This window comes from Varroa jacobsoni, unplaced genomic scaffold (assembly GCF_002532875.2).
Source record: "Varroa jacobsoni isolate VJ856 unplaced genomic scaffold, vjacob_1.0 scaffold_1094, whole genome shotgun sequence".
In the NCBI taxonomy this organism is placed as follows: domain Eukaryota; kingdom Metazoa; phylum Arthropoda; class Arachnida; order Mesostigmata; family Varroidae; genus Varroa; species Varroa jacobsoni.
Genome location: NW_019213996.1, coordinates 14,511 through 39,148, shown reverse-complemented (window position 1 = coordinate 39,148; position 24,638 = coordinate 14,511). Strand labels below are relative to the sequence as shown.

Here is a 24,638-nt window from a genome sequence, read left to right as displayed (position 1 = left end):
CGTCTCTTGCTGTTATGTAGCGCCAAAGCATATTAGAAAAAAGTCATCGTTAACCTTATGATCGCTATGATGGGTAGGAAGCAGGAAGCGCGACGGGAACAATAATGTAATCTAGAGCAAGCGTGGAAATAAGATTGTAGCAATTTGTTCGGACCTCTGGCAGGCACATGGCCTGGCCTATGCTATATATATATATATATATATATATATATATATATATATAGCATAGGCGAGGCCATTAGTTAGCAGTTGTATTAGATCACAAGCTAAAGCACCTGATAGTAAGCCAATTTCTGTACAAATGTTCAAAGGATCTATCGGACCTATGAAATCGTCCAGTTGCACGGAAAGCTGGCAAAAGTTGGCGGCAAATTCAAATTAATTTGGCAAAAATCAGTCACCGCCAATCACTTTATCCTTCCGGTTTTGCGACATTTCAGAGCGTGTTAACTAAATTTTTTTGTATAATCGAATTACTCACAAGATATTTCTAATGCTGTGTAACATAATGGAGAGTCTGAGGTATCGATTTGAATTACAGCGCCTTTGATGTTGAGCTATAGACATTAGACAAGCTACACAAGTTGTCGATTAATTTCTAGTTTTCACTTTGTTCCTCGGTATTAGCCAGATGAAACGATTGGTTTAGGTTTACTTGTATTAATTTTCTATTTGCAGTTGATGTTTTGATTGGATTTTTTGGTATCAAATAGCTTGAAAAACTATCTTGTTTGTAATGATTTTCGTGACTACGATGAACTATAGTTTGTTTTTTTCTATACAGTGGTCACTTCACGCCTCGTTACGCCACCTCATCTTCGTTCATCAACGTCGAACGACAACAATTCTTGTGAGACAGAGACACGTAAAGAATTACTGTATTTTTCTCTTTTTTATAATTGTGGAAAAAAATTTCTCCAAAATTTCATTACTAAATGGTTGTTTTGCGGGCTACTGCTTTAGTATTGCATTACATTCGATTGAACATGGAAGGCTATCCACCGCGAGCAGGTTCGACTACTCGGCCCGTAGTGCAAATCGACCCCTAGGGCGCACTCGTTCCATGAGAAAAATGGGAAAGCATAAAAAAGTAATTGGTAATCCTTCAAAATTTCATATAAAATGTCGAATATGTATACTGTCGTAGCTGTTGCGGCAACGCAACTGAGCAATACGCGCGCACGTGACGCGTAAGCCGGCGCAAGGCGGGCATATTTCAGCTTAACCGACGAACGGAATTTTCGCGCGCAATTTTTACATGTTTATGTGCTACACGATCCTGTTTTTCGATGTTCTGCCTCTTCGGTTCCGTCCGTCACACTGTCACGGTGATTCTGTTACTGTTAGCGTCTATCTTGATTCCAATCTACCTCTGGCTTTACTTTGCCCCCATGGTAGATGCAAATTTGTAGCCGGAGAACCTACGAATCTTGACACGGACAGCAGCGGTCACTAGTAGTAATTCATTTTAGCTATAGAACTCAGTGAACATTCGTGTACATACATAAGTATGCATGTTTATTGGTGATGTAAATATCGAAAACGGCACGCCGACGGTATCTCCATTCCTATCTTGTTCCTACCTTAAGTGTTGAGTCTTCAGAGAGAGTACGAAACGCTAGACTCGATCGGAACACAATTGCAAAGACGATCGAGTATGGTATGACTTTTTTGTTCATTGATGCCTGAAAAAAAAAATGGCATCAAGACACAATCAGAATCAATTTATCTGCGAGGACTGGCAACACACAAGTATTATTAACAGGGTTAATGATTATTTTACATGTAGCTATCCGTATATCGTGATTGGCTTCTGGATATCCTATAACATCTATAGCATTGCATTTCTGCCATCATCAGTTCGATATATCGCATTCATAGAAAACACGTTTTGCTTGTTACATTATGACGGGATCTAAATTTCAAGATGGACCCGGATTGATAACAGTGTATTGTGTCACCTATATCGAAAACAATATAATTTCTAAGCGAAATCCAATATCTCGAAGCAATATAGAGGTCGTGTTTCGGCCGATTAAAAGGACAAATCCTTTGCAGACTGGCACACTTAGATCGAGTGACGCACGCAGAAATTTTCCGCTGACTGCAAACCGATATTAGAAATCATAGGCGTACTTTCCTCTAGATAATATCATTCGTACGATTATGCAGAACCAAACGTAGAATATAGCGTCTATTTTAAGATCTGATCCGAATATGTCCAGCTTGCAAATGCAGCGGCACAGGCTTTGTAAATGATAGATGACAATTTTCCTGTCCTTTATGTCGTGTACTTCTATTGATTCATTACAAGCCCTATCTCCACTTGAGCGCCTACTATCATATGCTACGAAATACTACGAGTATGATTACGGAATCCCTCTACGTTTGGATATCTCGGGAGCGTACGGCGGGCTGGAAAGTTTCTATTTTAAAAGATCGTTTCACCTAATAGATTAGAGTTACGAATAAATTATATATATAAAATGGCAAGAGGGACTCACAACAGAACAGCAGCAAGTATAACAGTATTGATTTTACTTAATGTGGAGCCCCAGCATTGATAGTCGCTAGTGAAACGCGTGGCAATGTACGTTCGATACACGCTGCGCTCCATCAAATTTGGCGCGTCATAAGCGCGTATCGAAGTAACAGTGGCCAAAGATTGAGACGCAAATACGTACAGTCACAAACTGGATGTCAGAAACCCTATCCTAGCTTAAACGAGGGAACGGCGTCTCGTCCATGTGTCTATCTACCCACCTCTATGCTCTTCGTCGTCTGCTTGCAATATATTAGAGGAGAAAATTACATTATACGAAAATCAACGGTTGTCGGTTCGCTAAAATCAAGCTAGCTCAATGGTGGGCCAGCCAAATAGTCGCTCGATAACCGCTCATGGCTTTTTCTATTCCGTAACCCGAGTGTCACTATTGGCCCAATGATTTTCGCTATAGATTGCTTTTCCGTTGTGCAATCAGACGATATTTAACTGATTTAGTTTAGGGAGTGGTACCTGTACGTTACTAGATAGTTGAAAAACAGAGATTATTCAAGCTTAATAGGCAGTATCAATACGGTGACGATGATGGTTGTCTCTCTGTAAGTTTCGGTTTATCCATTAATTTTATACCGATTAATTAAGTGTGAACCTTTAACAAGATCACTGGAAGAAGTTATGTTGTTTAGCTAGTGAACTTACTACTCGTAGTTATCATAAAATCAAGATGAAGATGCTCATATTCCAGCAGCGAAATGAAATACAATATCGTATCATAGGGCAGAAATTGTTTGTACATGCTTTATAGATACACCGGTACGAGCTTGATGTAAAATTCCATTCATGGCAATAAGTTTATGACAGTTCACGTTGTCTTGATATGTTTATAATTATGTCTTTCACTTTTAAACAGTGTCTGCGTTCATAAAAGGTCGACAAAGTAGATGCAAGTAGCTTGAGGCTTGGGTTCGCCTAAGGTCAAAGCCAAGGGTCTAACGGTAACACCCCATAATTACAACGAACAGATTTAGAGGAAAGTAATTTTACATGGGAAGTGGACAGCCATATTGTAGCCTCCAGAAGTTGAGGGTTGCTTCATCTCGTTTGTGTGCCTTCTGGGTTCATTTGGACACATTTGGTTTTAACAGCTGACTGCTACTGCTTCCGATGATGAATGGGAACTGCAACCCGGGCACTGTTAGACGTCAGCTAGCTACATTCCAGCTATACCAGCAGCGGTACGTAGTAGTCGAATGTACCTAAACGGAGCAATAGTATAACAAGAACATTTCACTCCCCACTATTTGTTCCTACGTAGTCACTGCTTCCACGTACAATCTATGCTATTCTGTATGTGTGGCGTGAAACATAGAGCGCTGTTTATCGGTCCTGGCACCGATGGAGGGGCGGAACCGGTATCCTTGTTTGTCAGTGGCGACCTGCTGGCGCTTAACCGTGGTTATTCAATCGATTTACTGTTTCTAGTGGCAACGATGCTCAAAAAGCAGCCCAGTGATTAGTAGGGACTTTGTTTGTTTCGACTCGGTTTTTCTCTGAGAACGCCCGTGAATGTCAGCGACCTAGCCAAACTACCCTTTGGCTAGTTTATTACCAATATCATTAGATTATATTCGTTTTAGCAAAAGGTGCCTTTTCTCTAAGCTTTGTCTCCTCCAATTCTCTCATCGTATTCGTTTACTTTGGCTTAACCATCTGTTTTGGCTTTTTCGTCTGAGTTCGTTTTGTGAGTTTCTCGAAGACTTCGATACAGTATACGGATTTGCGGTGCTTAGATGACCTCGGTTGCTCGATGAAAGCCTTCAGCTGCAGGGTTTCCTCAGCTATTCTTGCTCGTTGTACTTAGAACCGCACTAGCTACAATCTATTGAGCTGGTGTGGTACGTGGGTTCTTTTCAATCGAAATACCGGTCTAGCTTTCGGCCTGAGTTACTGATCGAAATTACCTCGATGTGACACCCTCTATCCGAGCTGGTACCTCAGAAAACTGTGGCGCTGCTTCCTGCTACGATTTCCGGGCCTACGTAGCTTTAAGCAATGCAAAGCCGTGGATAAACGATTATTACTGCTATCGAACAGTAGTCAGTACCTTCATCCTTGAACCATGCGGGTGTTCAGCGCGTGTGAGTTTGCGCCCTTGTGTCTCCGATGCTTTAGATGGGGTTGCGTCTGTTGGGTTAGTGTGCCTATGTCGATGTGCTGCTTGATGAACAGGCAAAGCCGCTTAAGCCTCCAGTCTTTATGATTGTACATATACGCCTTAATCATCTGTTTGTTATGTTACTTACTAGTGGGGAAGCGAACCTACGGCAGCACAAAGCGAACAGGAGTTAGCAACATCGAAGTGGGTGGAATAAACAAAAGTGAAAATGTATAACACGCGAATTACTGTCAAATGAACTCGAAGTAGCGCCAGAAAGAGGAAGGCATAAGCAGGCTTGAACGGGAACGCTGTCAGTACATAAGCGATCAAAAGGGCACATCGGATTCATAGAGGCCATGAGGTTGCTGGAGGGCGTGGGAAGACCAAGAAAGGCACTCTGCTCGAAGCAATCCCTAAGGCACAAGAGACCAAAGAAGCCCTCTTTTTCATTTTGTGAGGTAAAGAAATGGAAGACATGTGAGATGTCATGGAGGAAGTCGAAGGTAGGTCTGATTGGCTGAGATATTTCAAAAGAGCCAGGCTTCATAATAGTATAGGGAAACAGGCAGTAAGTAATCGGTACTGCTTCAGCAGGGCAGGACCAGGTCTAGTTGAGTCAGCGGAGGAAATAAGCAAAGTAAAAAGGGAAAGGTATATTCGTTTGTACTGGTGCCTCGGGAGGAGCGTGAGACATCGTCTTCCTTTAGATGCTTACAACCTATCTAGACTCTAGGACGCCTAGTCGGCCTAAATGCGAGCTTTTGTATTCGCTGAGCCGTGCTGTACATGTCGTTCAATCAATCGACGACTTCAGTCGGTTGGCTAGCTACTTCAAGTCGAAGTTTGTGCTGATAGCATTTCTACTTTAGATCGTATTTATCTGAGTGATACGTCTGACGGATATATTCGTTCAGCTATGAATCTTTCTGAGTCATCATATATTTAGAAATAAATAGATTCCTGCTTGTGTATATGCGGGTTGTCATACATTCACATGCGGAATCTGAGAAGATATGGCCTTTGGTTAACATCCAGTCGACGTTCATCGAGATTCGAGGTTTTGGCGGAAAGAAGGATTGATTGTCTACGATAAATTCTTATAATATTGTTTCCTATATATTTAAGACCATTTGCCAGGTTTTAGCAACGTAATCTGCGATTTTTAACAACGTAGCAAAGCAGATAGGAAGCGCTGGAGACCACAAGGAAATATAATTAAATGCTACTTTCTTGTTCGTATCATGAGTATAAACATACGCACAGTCTACGAAACGATGCCTGAACAGAGTAGGTGTTCGGTCGTGTCTCGAGCTTTCTTTCGTGTGTTTAGTTTCCGCTTGTACCAGTTTAGCTCATTGTGTCGGAACGCTTACCTTCGATGTAGTGATGCCAGATGATCATTGATTGTCATACACCCATAGCCTTTATGAAAACTCTAATCACTCCGACGACGACATGGACTCTTCCGAATGTACGAAGATTCTTCATGTCGTCTTAATTTTGTCTACGATTTGTCGCAGCTCTGTGCTATTGGCTTTATCTCATCTACATTACATGGCTTCAGAACTAGAGCGCGCAGATTCTCGATCGAGTTTGTGTATACATTCATACAGACTGAGTAGTTTTGGCTGACAGTGATACAGAACTGCGTTTAATGTGATACTTTATTATTGAAGACGAGGCCGGTAAACATAATACTTCTCGAATATCTATTAATCTACCTTCGTAGTGCGTACATATATAATATATATGTACCGCAAATAGGTACGAATCTACAAGCTTCGAGTAACAGTACGCCATGATATTTTGTGCTGGTTTTCATCAGCCAATGTCTAGCAAGTTAATGCTAAGCTGGTTGTGGTCCTTCGCGTTTGATTTTGTGAGTGCAATAAACAATGTAACTAAGCAAAAACAGATCATTCTCCTAGCTCTATAGCTATGGAAACAACTCTTTGATTAGTAAACTTGTCGGCCGCGCACTGTGTTACTTCAGCTCCCGATGGACGTTTTCGCAGCGCTGTTCGTGCTAGACGACGCATCGCTGGTGTATCAGGGGTTGCTTTCAGACGAAACGGAGGAGAAGCTGGCTTGATGGGAGTCTCGAGTATTCGTCATAGGATGATCTGTATATGGTGAACAGCAGCAGAGATCAGTATACGTTAACGGGCCATCGAAGCCACAACGAATTTTCTGCATCGTCGTGGCTAGAACAACAGCGACAGTGGCGGCGGCCTTTTAAAGTGGCGGTTTATTTGAAACGTCGCCGCCGATGTCGCTAATGGCGTGAGCGCTGTTGTCACGGCGTCGTCTCGGTAAGGCCAGCCGTCCGGTCATCTATCTGTTCGACGATAGCGGCCAATGGATATCACGAGAGGCGGCTATGCCGAACATTCGACCACACAACGCCATCGCGAATCAGCTGGGCATCACATCACAACAGCAGCAGTTACGACAGAAGCACAAGCGGAAGAAACGGTTACGCAAGACGACGTCTGACAACGCTGACGATCTCAGCTTGCCCAAAGACTCACGAGTTCGCCTAACTGTCCTGCTCGTACACGAGGAATAGATACGGAGAAATACGAATTTAATATTTGTTGCAAAGATATCCGACAGCTTTTTCTGTTCTATTTTCTCGTGGACGACATTGATCGCGCGATACAATGGTGACAATGATGGCTACAACAGCAGCGTCGTAGTCAACGTTGACGTCATTGTTAACAATTTTCTGATTATAAAAAAGAAGCCAGTCAAGGAGAAATGGACGAAGAGACTGGCAATTACTTGCTGCAATAGTCGCTGCCATATTTGAACGATAACGGCGAAAGCCTGCAGCAGCAGCAGCAGTAGTAACGATGTTATTTAACATTGGGCACTCTGCTAAAGTTAAACATTGACGCTCTGCCCAGCTGTCAATCATCACGTGACCTGAATATGGGGCTGCTGTTCGAGACAGCCGGAGGCAGTTGACGCTCGGCGTCTAAAAGGACGCTGAAACGGACATGGCAACAAAACCCGGCGGTCGCCCAATCCGATGCCAAACGAACATGATTCGAACCGTGGCGATTTTCATGGTGACCCCAGGTTGTTGAAGATAGAGTCGTAATTGTTAACCTGACCAAACGCTGCTACATGCTGTTGATAACTGAAGTTTTTACAGCTGTTATTGTTGTTCTGACTATGCGTCACATTGTTTGTGTTGCTCGCCATTGTAACTACTACGGCTGGCGGGCGTGAGTGCGTGTCCTGCAGACCCTTGAGGGGAAGATCGACGGAAATCATTGTCAGTAGTAGCGACAGCCGCAAGTAGCTAACGGGTGGTCTTCCTGCGGCGGAAATAGATTGACTTTCTACTACAGCAGTTGTATGATGTCATAGCACTGCCAGGAATGACAGTGATCTAGGTGGTCGCCATTGGCGACGATGGCCGCGATCGCAAACCGCAGATGATCGCCGTACCGCAGCCGAATGCTAATGCTGATGCTGATGCTGCTATTATTATTACGTCTATCGATGATCTTTGTAACTATCCGGCAATAGCTGCAACTAATTGTGACGACCTTGCATCAATGGCATATTGGTAACGCAAGTCTCACGTTAATATCGTTGTCATTGTGGTAAGGCCGAACGAGCCATCATTGGTCTGCAGCGGACGTAGCGGCGGCCTAACTGACAAACTCCGGTTGAAGTGGAACGGCCTTGAAGCTCTTTGGTAAGGTAATTACTGGCATGCGTCATTAACATTGTTGACGATCACACAGCTTTTTTGGGTTTAATTAACTGTGGGAACAACAGTGTCCTACAATTTTTTTACAGTTTTTAGGTTAACGATGAGTAGTCACTCTTCTAGGAACTGACTTCTTGTGATATTCCAGTGATTGCAACATCTAGTGCAAAGTATTGAGTGATTAAGCTGATCTAGACTCGTAATCAGATATCGTCTTTGTAGATTATCGCAAAATTTCTGCGGTGATAAGTAGAATAAAACGATAATCCGCTCGCTTCGCGACCGCCTCCGGGCGTTAGGGGGCAAAGGGGGGCAGGGATTGGTGTACTGCAAAACAAATTGCTTATTACGCTATACAGGCTGGCTAGCAAGAAAACGTGGAGACAACAGGCCCGGTTCGTAACCACTCTGTTTTCCGTTAATTTAGCCTAAAATCGCTACGCTTACCAGCACCGGCTGCGTCGCTGCTAATATCACGATTGCTGTTACCTTTGTTGCATAGCAACCATAATGTTCGCGTTGTCGGACCCCTTTCGAACTGGCCTGCGACGTTTGCATCTATTTAGCTTCTTTTTTTTTGGTTCCAGCATAGACATTACCTAATATTTAAAGAAATCAATTGTATTTCGACCATATTATGCTATACTTTACGGTTGTGTCGGGAGCTGAATGCTATTGCTACCGGCTGTGATCACGATAAATTACCACTAAAATTCGTTACTAAGACGTCCTTGACAGATGGTAATTCTCCCGCTAAAACAACACGACGTGGCAATTACGGTAGTTGCATGAGTTGCTTAGTGACAGACTAATGACTAATACATCCTGGTACGTTCTTTTAATCTATAATGAAGTGGGTAGCGTCCTTGACGTTGTCTGACGTTGCTGAAGAGAAGGTAAGCAAGGTCATGCAGTTCCGTTACTCGGACGGAGGCTCTTACTGCTGTTATCAGCGTTACGGTTCCAATACTGCTACTGCTGTCGTTGTTGCCGCTAGGGCGTATTCCTTCATATACTTTCCCTTACCTGCCGCTAGCAGCTGAGATGTGAGAGCGATTTAGGGGGGACGGGACGGGGGACTAATTAGGTGACGGTACGCCAGCCGCGAGGCGGCCGACTTACCAACTCTGCCAGTGTCAACCCACATTATGGCCTGTATGTCGTTCCATGAACGTGGGTACTATGCTCGTTTGAGCTGCAAATGAGGTTCGCGTTCACGTCGCCAACGACAATGGCAGCAGAGCCAGCCAAAGAACATTTCGTCGCCTCATGGGGCCACATATATCAGCGGAAGGATAGTGCAATTTGTCGGGTAATTATTACTAGGGGCCCTGGGCGCAGGATGCTGCTGCTAATACAGATTAGGAATTTGATGCAGTAGCAACGCCAACTGGTTAACGAAGGGTTCAAAAATGTACAGTAAACCTGTTTTACATGACTATATCAGAGAAACGGAGATGTTCATGTGCCCACCCACTGAGATTTCTTATTTTTAGTCATTATACCAATAATAGCAACAAAAGTTACTTTTAGTACTAGTGGTCTGACCGTTTTCGCATGCCAACCTAGGTTCGTCCTCTGCTGTCCCATTTCTCATTCATGAACCAAGAGAAAGGAAAGGCAGCCGTCGGAGGGATGGCTTGGCCTATTACTCTACTTCTGATCAAAGCCACGATTGCACCGGTGACGACGACGGCGGTGTCCGCGCCGGCTGCTGTCTGTGGGGTTACATTGTTTTTACCCAGCGCTACTGTTGCGGGTAGTGACGTCTGTAGCTATGACAGCGGGGTTTTTTCTGCGGCGACAACCCGGCGGCCGCCAGTCTCAGCTGAAAAAGCGGAAACAACAAAGACCAAGAAGTCGATCGAACGCCACAAAAACGTAGGTGGAGTGAATATCGCCTCTCTTGCAACATGAGCTTTGAATGCGAAGCGAGCCCTTGATCTCTACCCACTGACAGATTGAATCAAAGGGGTGAGACAGGAAAAGGTTCACAGAAATAGAGACATGCACGCACACGTATGTAAACAATTGACCGAGGACAGATAGTTATGTGGATAGATTACGATGGCGCCGCTGCTGCTGTTCGGGGGGTCAGATGGGTCGGCGGTTAAGCTGTTTTGATCATCAAGTGACGCTTGGTTATTTTACGACCCCATGCGGGCTGCAATTGGCTGTATGTGTGGTCTAAGAGCTCTGGAGAACGTACCTTCTGGAAATGTTTGTCTATGACCGAATGATCGTGTGCGCGAGCTCGAGTGATATGTAATTATGAGGTTAACAACCATGAATGCCGCCAATAGCCAATTGTCAATCGCCAGGTAATAGTAAGATGGCCTTCACGCGATCCCGACCTTGTCCTAAAGATTATCAGCTGCAGGATTGCCTCTGAACCACACTTAAACTTACAGGGTGCAAACAAGCCTAAATGAGCGACGGATCTTGCTTATAGCGCTAGCTGAACTAATAGTTGCGGCGATAGACATAACAGATCACGCTGAGACAGCTACATGCTACATTCATACGGCCTCCATATCCTAATTATTTTTATATAGTACAATAACGAAATAACCGGTACCGGTGAGAAAGTAACTCTTTCTAAATGTGACCTACTATCTGTTTTTCAACGTCTCAACGTTGTCGATGAAAATCATATAAACCGATAAGCTACGGTCCTCAGCTATTGCTGACTCTTTAACTCATAATCTAGCGCCATAACAAGGTTTCTGCTTAGACCGTTCGCAGTTGGTTTCTGCGGCTCAGTGGCCTGTAGGCAGTTCCGTTTGTATTGCCTACCTTGATCTTGTTCATCTGTTGTATCATTACCTGGCTTTGATTTCGCCTTAAGCCGTACTGCTGCCGGCGTTGCGTCAAGGGGAAACGCACCCCAACTGCACCTCCAAAGAGTTAGTGACTAACTCTTTGGCGTAGCGCTTGTCGTTTCCAGGGTTGTTATGCATTATGATGCGGTTGATCTAACTGTCCTGATGTAGTAATCATTTTAATGCCGTTGTTAGTGCTATCTTGCCTGATCTCGTAACCCTTCCTTTTATGTCTACTTATTGTACTTTGTTTGCCCATTGTCTATTTGTTTGTCTGTATGCATACGTATACTGAATTTTATGATTTCTGACAGGGTTCCTTTTTTCTGCCGTAGTCGCATTCATACGTCCGGCTCATGTGTAACTCCAGCGAACGATGAGATTTCCCTCAGTTGTATTGTAGACTATGTTTGCTTATACTCGCACATATCCAACTCAAATGCACCCACGACAACAGCAGCACGAGTCGCGCCAACGGCATTGCCAAAAGCGAAAACGTATATCACTTCTGCTCAGAAGCGTGCTAGTGATAGCCTTTATGAAGCTGAAACAATAACAGTCTGTGCGGTTCGTTCACAGCAACAGGGATTTTCATCCATTCTCAATCTCTTACCATCCTTCCCCTCACCCCCGGCACCCCTTTACACACATCGTCTTGTTCTGTCATGCGCAACATCAGTTACCGGCAGCGCCACCTAGCTGGCGGCGATAATCAATAGGTGTGCTGCTAACATTCGTTACCTTATCCGTCAGAGGTCCAATACAACGTTCTTTTAGTATCTATAACATCTGTAGAAAAAACATTAGTACGCAAAAGCGCCAACAAGATACTTGAATGAACGGCCCTTGATTTCTACCTATAATTTCTTTTGATTTCGAGGTCTATTCTCTGATTAATTGTTGTTTCCGCCAGTCGTTAGTTGTCTGCTGGAGTCGTCGTTTGGTTCCATCCTTAAGATCGCTTGAATTTGTGTTAGAGCGCGGCAACTGCGTTCTGCAGCAACGCGACCTCGTTGTCCAGAGCCGCCGCAAGCTTCACTTACATAGCAGGGGTGACTGGAGAGAAGGACAAAGGTTTGTCTGTAAAACGGGATTACAACTATCGTCGGAAGCCAACTTAAATGCATTGATGCTACTGTAGCACGAGGGACATACTCAGTATACCAGCTTGTCATGTCACAAGCTCATTTGCCACAGGGGTGAACACAAGAAAAGAGTCGCTACGGCCAAGGCAATACTGAGCTGTTCTTAGGCCTTCCGCTGGTCGCTGAAGCCGTTCGATGCTTATAAGGACCAGCCGTCCCGTGCGGATGTCGCTGTTACTGCAAAAACGGTTAAGCTTGAATATAACCGGGAATCAGCTAGGAATAAACTAGCGACGATAACGGCGAAGGCAGCAGCGCGCCAAGCGTCAACTGGCATAGTCGACGTACGAAACAGTTATACCGGATCAAGTGCCTATTCCGTCCATTAGACCGTGCGCATACACGCAAGCAGCGCCTCCAACAGGGCCGCATCAACGTAACTGGTTACAAATCGACGTCTGTCCTATGGATGCAGAAGATGAATATATAACACTGTTCGAGTGTTGTCAATGTCGGCTGGGCCCGAGGCACCTACAATTAAATAAACCAGCAAATCTTTGTCCGTCGCGGAAATGAATGAATGGGTGCCTGCATTCTTTTGAGCTGCGCCTGTCCTGTCTACCAGTAGCATACGATTCAGCTGTTGTTGAGTGAAGGTACATGTTCACACACTGTTTGATCGGCAGTTGACTCGATGATCGGGATCGAGATTCGAATAGGCCATACAATATCAGAGTAAAGAAATGTTATTATGAAAAGAGGACGCAAACGTTTCATTACTCTTGTAATAATTATTGTTAACCGAAAAATAAAGATGTAATCGGTTTTTTTTTTCTTTTTTTTTTTTTATTAGTGCTAGACTGAGCCCACGAAAAAACTATTAGGTAAAAACCTCCGAAGCGAAGAAGTGTATCCGAGCGGTATTTTCTAAGACCTAAACACTTGAACGGTGAGCTACTTACCCTTTAACATCACTTGATACCGCATCAATTGCATTATTCAGTTTACTGCTTGTACGACCGGTATCAATGGCCTTTTCTACAAAGCCCATCGGTTATTATCGTGAAATGAAATTTCCATTCATTCATTCATTCAACGGCTTTGGATTTTGCTTGAAATTTACAAATATACAACAATTGCGACAAGCACAACCCAGTGGAACTACTTGAACAACGTTGTGTTTTTACAATTACGATACGAATAATGTGTATATCACGATGAGGCGGTGAGGACGATACAGTATAAATGTTATAGACAATTGAGTAATCATCGTCCAGCGGGAGGTACATTATCAATATTTATATAGAGCTGCTTGGTTTGATCAGTGAGGCACAGGTAGCCGAAAGCCATGTACCTAGGTCCTCGCATTCAAAATTTGCCACATTTTGTGATGCGATACTACACGACTATCTGCTGCTCCCACTACTGTTCCATTGACTTCAACTACCTCTCCATCAGGCTGGTCCTCACCGTGGTTTTGCGTTATGTGACCGCATCAATAGGCGGTTCATCGCTGGCACGCTGTAATCCTATGACGACTTGCTAACAGTTGATTCAAGAACGTGAAATTAATAGAAATGACAAACAGCGAGAAAGAATAGGGTAAATTTATGACGAATACGATTAGAGTGTAGATTTGACGATGTCCCGCATGGTGGGCCCTGGGGCTTTTTATTCATAGTATGAGAACTAATACGATGACAAAAAGACTGCTACGAAAGGGTTTAGCTTTGCGACCCGTGCTGAATGTATCGAAGGAAACCTAATGATACGCACGCACAATAGTGGTTTTTGTTTGCCGACGGTTATTGAGCACGTGGTTACATTGTACCTAAACATAGTCGTTCAATGAATCTCTGCACGTACGCTGATATGGCATGTTGTGCCGATACTTTTCGTCGTTTAAGAAAAGTAACGCTGTTATTATGTTTATACGAACTCCGCTATAGCTGTTTAACTATCTGTTTCTGGTGTTTAATACGGGACAAGTTCTGGCCAAAGATGGCAAACGATATTTTTAAATAAATTTCATCAATCCCATAGAGTAGACAATTGGTAGATGGCCGAGTTGTGAAAATACACATATGGGAGACGTCAATAAAGAACCGAAGTGGAAATCATCTGCTAGTGGTAGTCCGGGATACATACACGATTATAATATTTGTCGTTCTGATAAGTTGGTGTTTGTTACCAGCTGCAAGTTACTCATGTTTTTCTTATGTGTCAAAACTGCGTGGACAATGTTGTCTCTTTTAGTTACGACAATTATCAAAGGTTGTTTTAGTCGCCGCTTTCAGTGGTTGTATCATTCATAAACTGCTGCGTGCGGAATAATGCCTATGTGGATCATCGGGATATACGCAAATCCCTGCTTTGAAATGGGGCTACTTTGCCACAAGTCCTATTTAACGTTAATTGATATCCATTTTCTACCAGATATGTGCTCGCTCGCTTTTGCAGATGAGGTAGATGGTCCCATGGGTGTGGAATAAGCTTCATTACGCATCGATGTTAGATTCTTCAAACGAGAGTAATTAATAAAGTTACAGCATTTTTTTATAAACCGGATTTTACGTACACTGCGACGCAAAATGACATCTCTACCACCGCTGTTATCGATGGATATATTAGTCATTGCTGGTATCATCAATACAAACAAATCCCACCAAACGGATCTAACTGACGCGCGCCGTTTAAAACGATCAGCGATGAATCAAGCTCTCGCTATAGATCTGCGGATTGCTACTATATCGGCAGTCGGCCTTGTTCTTCTCGCAGAGTATTATATAAAACAATATTAAATAATTGTACCATATACCCTGGTCTACTTGCATAAACGGGCGGCCGTAATACCATTAATGTGAACGTTTTGATGTCCTGCCAAATGCGACAGACGTACTCATGACCATTCTAGAAAAAGAAGTCTAGCGTAGTATTTAACGTGCATCTCCTTTATACCGGGTCAGTACACACTATCGAAACTTGTGTGTAGGTACTTTTGTATAACCTATTTGTGTTGTTAGCGTCTATCGCATCTTCATGCTGCCCTGTTGAAGTCATGTTCTAAATGGTGGAATCGGTATCGCTCACTAAGACGTCGGCAGCAGACTTAACAACCCTGTTGACCCATTTTTGACTGAAATCGTTGACTGAACAAAAAACGACCATTCGGTCGTTCTCCATTTCGGTTTGCTCGATTCGAGTTTCCAAGAGATCTCCCTAAGCCACTTCGCCTTTCATCTCCTTATTTTTTGCCTGCCTGCCGATCCGCAGCGGGACATCAAGTGGTCACTGTTAGCCGGTCTTGTCTATGCTAGCTACCTGCCTGTGTCGCATCGCTATCGTTGTATTAAATATTTTGCACGCACTCGCATATTCATGCTAGGCTACAGGTCGTGCAGCCGTTCGGTCGTTCAGCTCCTCTTTGTCGAGAGAGCTAATAGGCCTTAAGTCGTCGAATGGCAATTACTTTGACAGGAGGATGTCTCTCAACCATCGTCCGAGTCCCCCAGTCCCCGTTTCTCACGAACAGAAAAAGTTGACTAGGCTATATATTCGGGGCGTAGATATAACTTACGTTATATCACTTCATTGTTGGATGCCGGCTGCCAAGCCGACTCTGGTCGTCGTGGTGATTATTAACGATGCGTTTTTGCCAAATACTGGCGCCTTTGCTGTGCGGGGACGTGTGCGACTGAAGCTACCTGGCGATACTCACCCAATCTGGCCGGTGCCCGGTCTATCTACCTTACTGAGCCTTGAACGAGCGACGCTGCTGCCGCGCAAACGCCGCCAACGAATAACTTAAATGCAAAAACTTACACAAATCTCGAGCAGCAGACCGTCCGAGCACACGAGCATAATCATACGGGTACAGCTGTTGAAATTAAAGGTCTGGACATGATCTGTATACCCTTCTTCTCAACACAATGCAGGTTTTTATCATCCCTATTTTGAGAAGACTTCACACCATGTCGGTCATAATTGGGTAATTTATCGTTTGAAAAGCTAAGCGATGATCATATGAGATGAAGTTGCTTTAAACGGTGGAACGAGATTTAGCTCTACATGGCAAAAGATCTAAGTTACTGGATGAAGAAACGTTGATTTGGCAACGAGTCGGACACAAAGAAAATGCTTAACTGTGGCATAATTTCTTTCTTTTGAACGCTAATGATCATGTTTGATCGTATGTGACTAGACAAAATAAAACTTTATGAGAGATAGATACCGCATCAAGCATTGCTTTTTTTACTCACACTAAATAAACGCGCAAGACCTCTATTAGCAATGCTAGACTTGACGACGATTTCTTGGTATAGATTTTGATCAACATATTATATACTTCCGTTTTTCTGTATGATTACCCTCATAGTAAAGAGCGACCCATATTCGGCGGTGCCATGTCATCACTTATATCAAGCACGGTAACATATATAAACATCGTTAAATTAACCACTCCACGAACGACAGCTTCGATGATACCGTCCTCATTACGCCAGAACGTTTCCATCGTTTCCTCTGTTGCCTGCAGCCTGTATGCACAGGCATTAAGGAAAAACGCACACGCACACCCTACTAACATCAGAAATATTTTCTGTTTTCATTAGCAGCATTTCGTTTTCGCTACCATTATCTTATCGATGATGCCCTGACATCAGCACTCGAACATCATGTGCCCCCTATGTTCTCTGTGCCGTTCTCCAAAGGATGAACGACTATTGTCTTCCCTTCGAACCCGCCGCCAGATTCTGCGAAAAATAGGACAGTGGAACAGACGCTGGGCATTCAGCCAGAGCAAATACATAGCGACCCCAAGTGCCGTAATGACGCCAACTGCCAAGGTGTGGTGCAATAACATCGGAACATGCCACTAAACACAAAACCAGTTGTGCGCAATAATGAAACGAAATGTATATATAGAAATTGTACAGATGAAAGGCTAGTATCGTAATGGGGAACGTAGAATATAGCTGCTAATGATAGCATTATCGGTAGTTGTAAGGGGAGTTCGAATGAGCTGACTATTAGACGGACGGGCGATGCTTAATCGTTGTATTTTGTCAAGTTAAACTCGTGATACACTTCTATATAACTGGCATTTGTAGCGCTTAGCCTCGGTGGCAGCGCGGAACATTTACCGGAAATCTCATCTGTCCCGCTACTACTTTTAGAAGAAGATACATATATAGGCGTTGGGCTAACAGAACTAGCTCGAAGGCACGCTTCACGTGCGCGGAATACGTGTTAAAAACGAAATGCATAATGTTATCGGCACTTCGGTGAGATATAGAAGCGTTCTTCGATGTCATGAAGCTGTCAGAAAGCACGCGACATCACGGGGCTTCAGGGAATTGCATGTATCGAGAGATGTCTGTTAAAAATAGTCTTGTGGTAATTTGAAAAGTAATCTTAATGAAAATGATAGGACTCTGACGTCGGAATTTCGGTGCTCGAACATACGGTAAACAATAAAGTTGACAAAATTAGCATAATTATAGACAGCAGCGGTATGAGATACGGTAACCTCAAAATCGTGACGTACCGACCTCTGGCTCGAAGTACGTAGATACGTTGAACCTAAATGATTTTGACAACTGCCTCCTGCCCGACAGCTTTCACTTGGCCAGCTTTTTTGTTTCTAACTGCATATGGGAAAGAGCAGATGAGGTCCCCCCCCCCCCCCCGAAGCGGAAGTAACTTCACCTGCTAGTACTGAGATAGCCTCCGTTCTCTTTGCGTACGTGATTGTAGTACGTGTGCCGGTCTGCTTTATACTGGTTTGACGTGCTTCTGGTCATCTCGGCGGTTCCGTAAGACCTCTTTTTGCTATTCATGAGATTTAGCAAAGGTAAGAAGCCTACGTAGAGAAACGGCCAAACCAAGACGCGCCTTCCCATTATAATAACAGCACAGTCATTGAGGACCTTAACACTGCAGAGTGCGTAGAGAACGCGGGCCAATGAATGTTTGCTTAAATCAAGGCCTCTGTATTATTCTATATGGCCCTGAAAATCTCGCCAGAGCAAGAAAACGGCGGCCTGCACACGTAGCAACAAACGAGCTGGCTGCCTGTTCGGATCCATTTGGCAGATAGAGAGATATATGGTCTTTGTGTGAATAAAAGAAATCAAACGCTGTATTATTGTTATTGCATATAGTTTAGCATATACGTAGATCCACCCCCCGTACAGAGACAGTGCAACTTATAGCCACCGAGACTGACGGGGCAAGGTCGTAGCGTAAGATAAATAAATGAACGTTTGTACGGCCCCTTGAGGGAAGGGGTGGCTGTATTTTCGCGCGTATAATAATCAAACCGGGCAGAAAATGGAAATCGATATGGAATAACCGAGCTGCTTAGTACTTCACCGTTGTGTCGCCCAGTTCAAGTTTGTTATCTTTGCCGCCTTCGTTGATTCGGGTTCGTTGCAAGGAAGGACTGATTTTTAAGGAGATATCGGTAAGAGCTTTTAAGGCCCCGCTGCGATGATCACCGTCGACGAAAGAGTTCGGCGACGTGTAGCCTTCGACCTTTCCTTCAATTTAGGGAATAAGTGAGAGATAAGAAAGTGATCAACAGAAGGTGTCGATTCTTGCGGGAGGAGGTCCTCTCCATTGGTTTCTACTTTTCGTAACATGTTCAACACATTTCGTAACATGATGTTTATATGTTTGTCATTCATCATATGCAAGCAGAACCCTTCTTTCCTATATTGCTTTGTCCCGCATAATTATGCCTACCGGCATGCGCCTCTTACGGCGTAGAGCATCAACAAGGCTGAACCGGGCCAAGGCGGAATACCCATATAGTGGATTTATAGATGAACACCTCCGCGTAACATGGACAATCATGCAACTGGTCAATGCTGGGACCTCGCTGCGACCACAATAAAAATAATATACTAAGGGATGCTAAAAGCTGGATTACATTTCTAGCGAGTTCATAGATGAGAGAGAAAATTGCAAATAAGATCTAAACAGAAACTATGGTCGTATATTCAAAAATAAAAAAAAAAGCAGATCATCGGTAGCTTTTGCCAGACAGATGGATGACCGTAGATCCAGTGTCTGTGGCCGTGTCAGGACAAGTAAGTGTGTTGAAATCGTTCAATTTTATCTTTTTACCCTTTAGGACAATGGTAAGGGGACGCTTGCACATGCATCGATGACAAATCTATTCCGGCTGATGAACTAAGCAATGTACATTTCTGAAAATTAATTTCCTTTTCTACTTGTTAATAACAACTAGTAAAACTTCATTCTATTTTTACGGTTAAAAACTACTTAACATATTCTATAACAGAATTGCCCCGGTAGAAAACTTCGTGAGGCTTTTTCTCACCTTTGAATAACAACATCTATTAGTAACAGTATTTTGTTGACCAACGATTGATCCGGCAGTGCGATCTTTTGCTTCGTGCTGAAAGCCAGCCGTCTGATGGAACGCCGCTGCGCCGGACCTAAGCCGTAAAACGTTCAAAGTATTATTAGTGATACTACTGTTGTTGTGATCGGCCACAGTACAGTAGACAGAGTTGGGGTTTCCTTCAAATCGGTCCTGATGCACTTCAACACTCCTGCAATTGCGACTGGCATAATTTCACCCATTAACTAACTCTATGAAGTCAATAAAAACAATCTACGTGCTCTAACATCAATCAACAAAGCATTCGTAAGCCGCAGATTAAATTGCGGAGAGTACGAGTGAAGGCTGCTGAAATTAAGGTTTGTCCGAAACCGTATCAGTAAGGACAACTACCAATTTCAGCGGGTTAGCCAGTCACCTAGGTAGGCAGGAATGAAGCGAGTCCATTGAATACGCAAATCGACAGGGCCGCACTGGCAAAATAGTAGGGTGTAAACGATAGTTTTTGCAGTACCGCCGTGACGTTGTTGTCACTGTAGCCGCTTACTCTTTGCGCGATGATATCCGATCGGTGCAACGATATCGGATGCTACGCAGCAGCTACTGCCGTTGCCGATGTTCTTTATGTGACAGCTTCTTGGCAACGGCTAGCAGTACGTCTGCACGTGAGCACTCGTATGGAGATGGCTGCATCTCTGTATGTGCATGTGCTCCGCTTCCCCCCCCCCCTCGCCCCTCCTTGTCCACCTTGGACTGCCTGTCTGCGGTTCTATGAACAAGAAACGTTGCGGTTCGTAGGTCTCGATGGCATAATTCTCAGAGAGGAAGAGGAATAGAAGGGCAAAAAACATGGAAGGAAAGGGAAGAGAGACCCCATTGCGTCCAAACTGATGGTCATAGTAACAACGATGGTATCAATAGCAACCTCGCTGCTAGCCAACAGACTTAGAAATATAAACAAAATGTATGTCGTCTACACACCTGCTGGTCAATATATGTAACGATGTCTATGTACACATCAAACATGCCCATCTCAACAAGTCAATCCGACCTGGCGCATTTCTTCCTTGCTGCGCTGGTACAGCGAATACAGGCGGGAAGAGTTGCAAGAGGGCATGAGCATAACGAAAACAGAACATAAGGGCAAACGAGTACGATACTTTACATGGTGGCAACGAAAAAGCGGGAGCTGAATGCAGTAATAAAACGCTAACGATATTCGCGGCTATTTCTAAGTAAAGACAAAGGTCGAGTAAGCAAAGAGGTGGGCATAGTAACTAGGTATTCATATCGAAGGATTATTATAATTATATCTAGATGAGGACGAGCAATGATTAACGCACAACGACCGTTGTACCTCGTTAGCAAAGCCTGACGTTAAGCTGCATGGAAGAGTACCAGATAAAATGGCAAGGTTAACAAGGATTCAAAAACGCTCTTGGTGCTAGGGGGAACAAGGCTTTGAGCGCAGAAGCGTTGAACAAATCGGTGCCTCGAAGTGTGTTTGAAAAAGAAAACGATAAGTTTGACGTAAGTTTCAAAGTCTTTACGTAGAAAATTTTATGAGGGTTCATGAACTAATTCATTATAACGGTGTGAACGCGATCAAATTTGTTTTGCTATGAAGTGTCTTGCATCTTGTAGTTGCTTTATTTTAAATGTTGCCTTCATTATTGTTTGATTTGATTATACTCATAGACACATCCACACGCCGATTCAGTCTAATTTTGATCTATGTATGTTTTCGTCGTAGATTCCCTTGAAAGATTCGTTACTGAGCGTTTCTCTTTGCTCGCGAACTAACCTTAATCCTGCTGCTAGAAATGTATACTAGTCGACGATGGCTGATAGGTTTTTCACAGGTGTGACCACAGCAATTCATGCAGTGAAGAGTCAAAACCTTCTTCCTTTGATCGCATGCATCCTGAATACCGTCCATAACCGAAATCCCTCCGGACAATGCCTTCGATCGACCCTCGAGGTCCCGAGTAGTATCGGATTCGTCGAAACTTTTGCGTGGATTAAGCTTCATTCAGACGATCACCTAATATCAGTCAGCTGCCACCGAAAGACAATGCACTTTCGTGTTAAGTCGTCGTAAATTCAGCCAAAGTCTATGACGCTACGGAGCGTTAATTCAAACACAGTTCATCCTCCATTTTGTTGCACCTACATTTGTATAGCTACTTTGGGTAGCGTTTCCTTCTCACCTGCAATCACAGGCCATTAATTATAAAGATGGCAATAGCAAAATCTGTTTCGGGTCGAATTTAAAACTCCCTTTGAGAGCCACCTCGTGGTAGATGGGCCTTCGATCACCGACATCTGATTAAGAAAGTACTCTTGCAATGATAGTTTGTAGACGACAACGTGGCGAGCATGCGCTACTATTGTTTTACCATAGTGATATCAATTTATCGATGTGTAGAAATACGCGTTGGTGTATCCGATTGTCTCATAGTTGAAGTACAGGACAGCTGGTGACAAAAGGAAAAGACGTTTCTGCACTAGACACGATTCCTACGTAAACGCGCTATAATTCATATCTACCGCTGTGTTCTCACCAGGTTCGGCAGAACCTATCTCAGTTTGTTCTTCTTGGCTTAGAAATAATATGCTTCCAGAAAATTTTGTAGGAAAAGCCGAAAATGTTGAAATAATCGGGACAAAAGCTGGCATCATGGAAGCGTCGCACACGCCAAAAAGCCATCTATTTTCGCACCAAAGATATTAAGCGTTTCTCATCATTGTTCTCGGGTAATAGATAGGGTGTATGTAATTGGCTGCAGAAACGGGCGCTTGACAACAGAAACACGCCGACTAGTATGCTTTTCATATTGTGTGTTCGTACGCGATGGCGATTTGAGAAAACGCTGTTACGGTTTCGATTACTGTTTCTAGTCATGAAGGCCAACCAGTACGCTACAAATAGTCAAATCCTTTTCGATCGCCTAACTGTACAAATGAGCTAACACAAGCAACAGCGGGGTGATTTCGGTAGACGGCTGTTCGAGAAACGAGAAACAAAATAGAGCGAGTAGAGTAAAGGCGATACATCAACTACAGGCAAGGAAAAATTATGACATGGAAGAAAAAAAAATTAGGCCAAAATAGGCTATTCTGGAAAGAACCGCTAGAACTGGTGACGTTGTAGGACCAACTGCTTCCTTGTGGCGGTCGGCACCTTTTATCTTCGGTAGAATGTATGAAACAAGCACACATCTAGATACGTAGAAATAACATAGCGCATAAATTGGTTAGCGGCAACCAAATCGGCAGATCGCATACTCTATATACTACTACTGGTTGGTAGCTAAGGAAGTTTCGAAGAGTGTGGAGTGCACACTTTCCGAGTAGAAGCTACCGCCGAACGGCACGATACGCCTGGGGAGCAGTGGCCGCGATCCGTTGACGTCATAGCGGATATAATGGGTCGTTCGTGTACGATAGGAAAAACAAAAAAACAAAAATACCTAGTACGGATCCAACAGTAACACCAAAACTTGGTACCGATTTGACGGTACAGGACACTGAAAATAAATGGCTTATAATAGTAATAATGATAATACCATATGATGGCTTAAGTGCATGGTGAGACTCAGAGAAGAAATGTAAGGATTTCGTGAAAATACATCACAAAATTGGTTCATTCTCTAAAAGCTAAGTGAAATGGTTTTGTAGCAGTTTTTTTGATCATCAGGATTTTTGTTGCCAACTGTTCTTTCCCACAGTCTTCGTCTTGTCCCAAAGTTTTCGTCTTGTCTTTTCTCTCCCTTGGCCAATCAGCTTAGAACCTTTTGCCCTCCTCCGTTATTCTCTAAAAAATATACCAAAAGAACGACAGAATTGAAAAAAAAAAAAAGCTTTTATATGGGGATTTTTATATAATATGGCTTTATATGGGAATTTTTATATATTTCTTTATATGGCTCCATTTTGTCCCCCATGAAGTGCTCTTTCTATATCATTCGTTTGATCAAAGCTTGTTCCGATTTTTTCTTTTACCGTCCGGTAAGTTTTCGGTGTTGACAAATGTCAATTCAGATAGTACTCGCGCCGTGGCCACACTTTTGCTTAGCTTATTCTTACTGAACTGTCTATTTCCACTCACTTGTCGCTGAGTTGTTGTTGTTGTTGCCACGTTTCCTGCCCTGTAGTTTGTCATTGTTTCTGTCTTTCACGTCGATTCTTTCGCTCGGCAGCTTCTTTCAACTGGAGCGTCGCGCCCACAGTCAACAGTAAGTTGTCCTCAGGCCACAGGACCCAGCAGTTCTATTTTGATATTTTCAGCGCTTTATGCTGGCCGGGTGGTAGACCGCCGCGCTGAAAACGCTTCCCCCGTTGTCGACAATCAACCGACGCGCGAAATAGTCCATGCAATAACATGAGCAGAAACAGCAGCGTATAATTTACGTCATCGTTCCTTTACAGTCGCGCGCATATGTAGGTATTTGCTCTTGCCGCTTTTTGTGACTGCCCTGTTATACTTCGGTTATATAAAAAGTGTGGGTAAATGGGACACCCTACGGTGGTCAGGCCCTCGTGTTCCGATGTCACAATCGCCGCACACACTGGCGCTGTTGAGTAGTTGTGCACTTTGTACGTATGTGCATTATGTGAGCATTTGTGTGCATGTAGTGTTTTTCTACGTGTAGGGGGGGGGGTGGGGGTGAGCTTTGTTTTGCTATAGTCGTTTGAGTCTCGGACCGCGCTGGCGCTCGACGATAGCAGCAGCGTCTTCTACTGATTACACTGATAGTCGTTACGTGTTCCATAGAACTCGTCAGCGGTGAGGGGAAATAAGTAAACTACTATTAGAGGAAACGCGGAAAGGAAATGGATCTATTCCAGTCGTTGAAACCTGTTTAAAAAGAACGGAAGAAGAAGAAGAATCTGTTTTGTCACAAACCAAGAATTTCGTAGGGCAGCGACAATCGATAACCAGGAGTATATATATATAGGGTTTGCTGTAAA

General features: G+C 43.6%; 1 protein-coding gene and 1 long non-coding RNA gene across 3 annotated transcripts in view; one reads left to right on the top strand and one right to left on the bottom strand.

The window, feature by feature from the left end:
* Nucleotides 1-24,638, top strand: part of LOC111266527 (zinc finger protein 395) — a 136,969-nt gene that overhangs the window by 100,015 nt on the left and 12,316 nt on the right. The window lies entirely within an intron of this gene.
* Nucleotides 1,379-24,320, bottom strand: LOC147752667 (uncharacterized). Its single transcript, XR_015313498.1, has 3 exons — nt 23,776-24,320; nt 1,584-1,685; nt 1,379-1,429 (listed from the first exon to the last, which is right to left on the bottom strand). It is a non-coding gene; the product is annotated as an uncharacterized LOC147752667 (long non-coding RNA).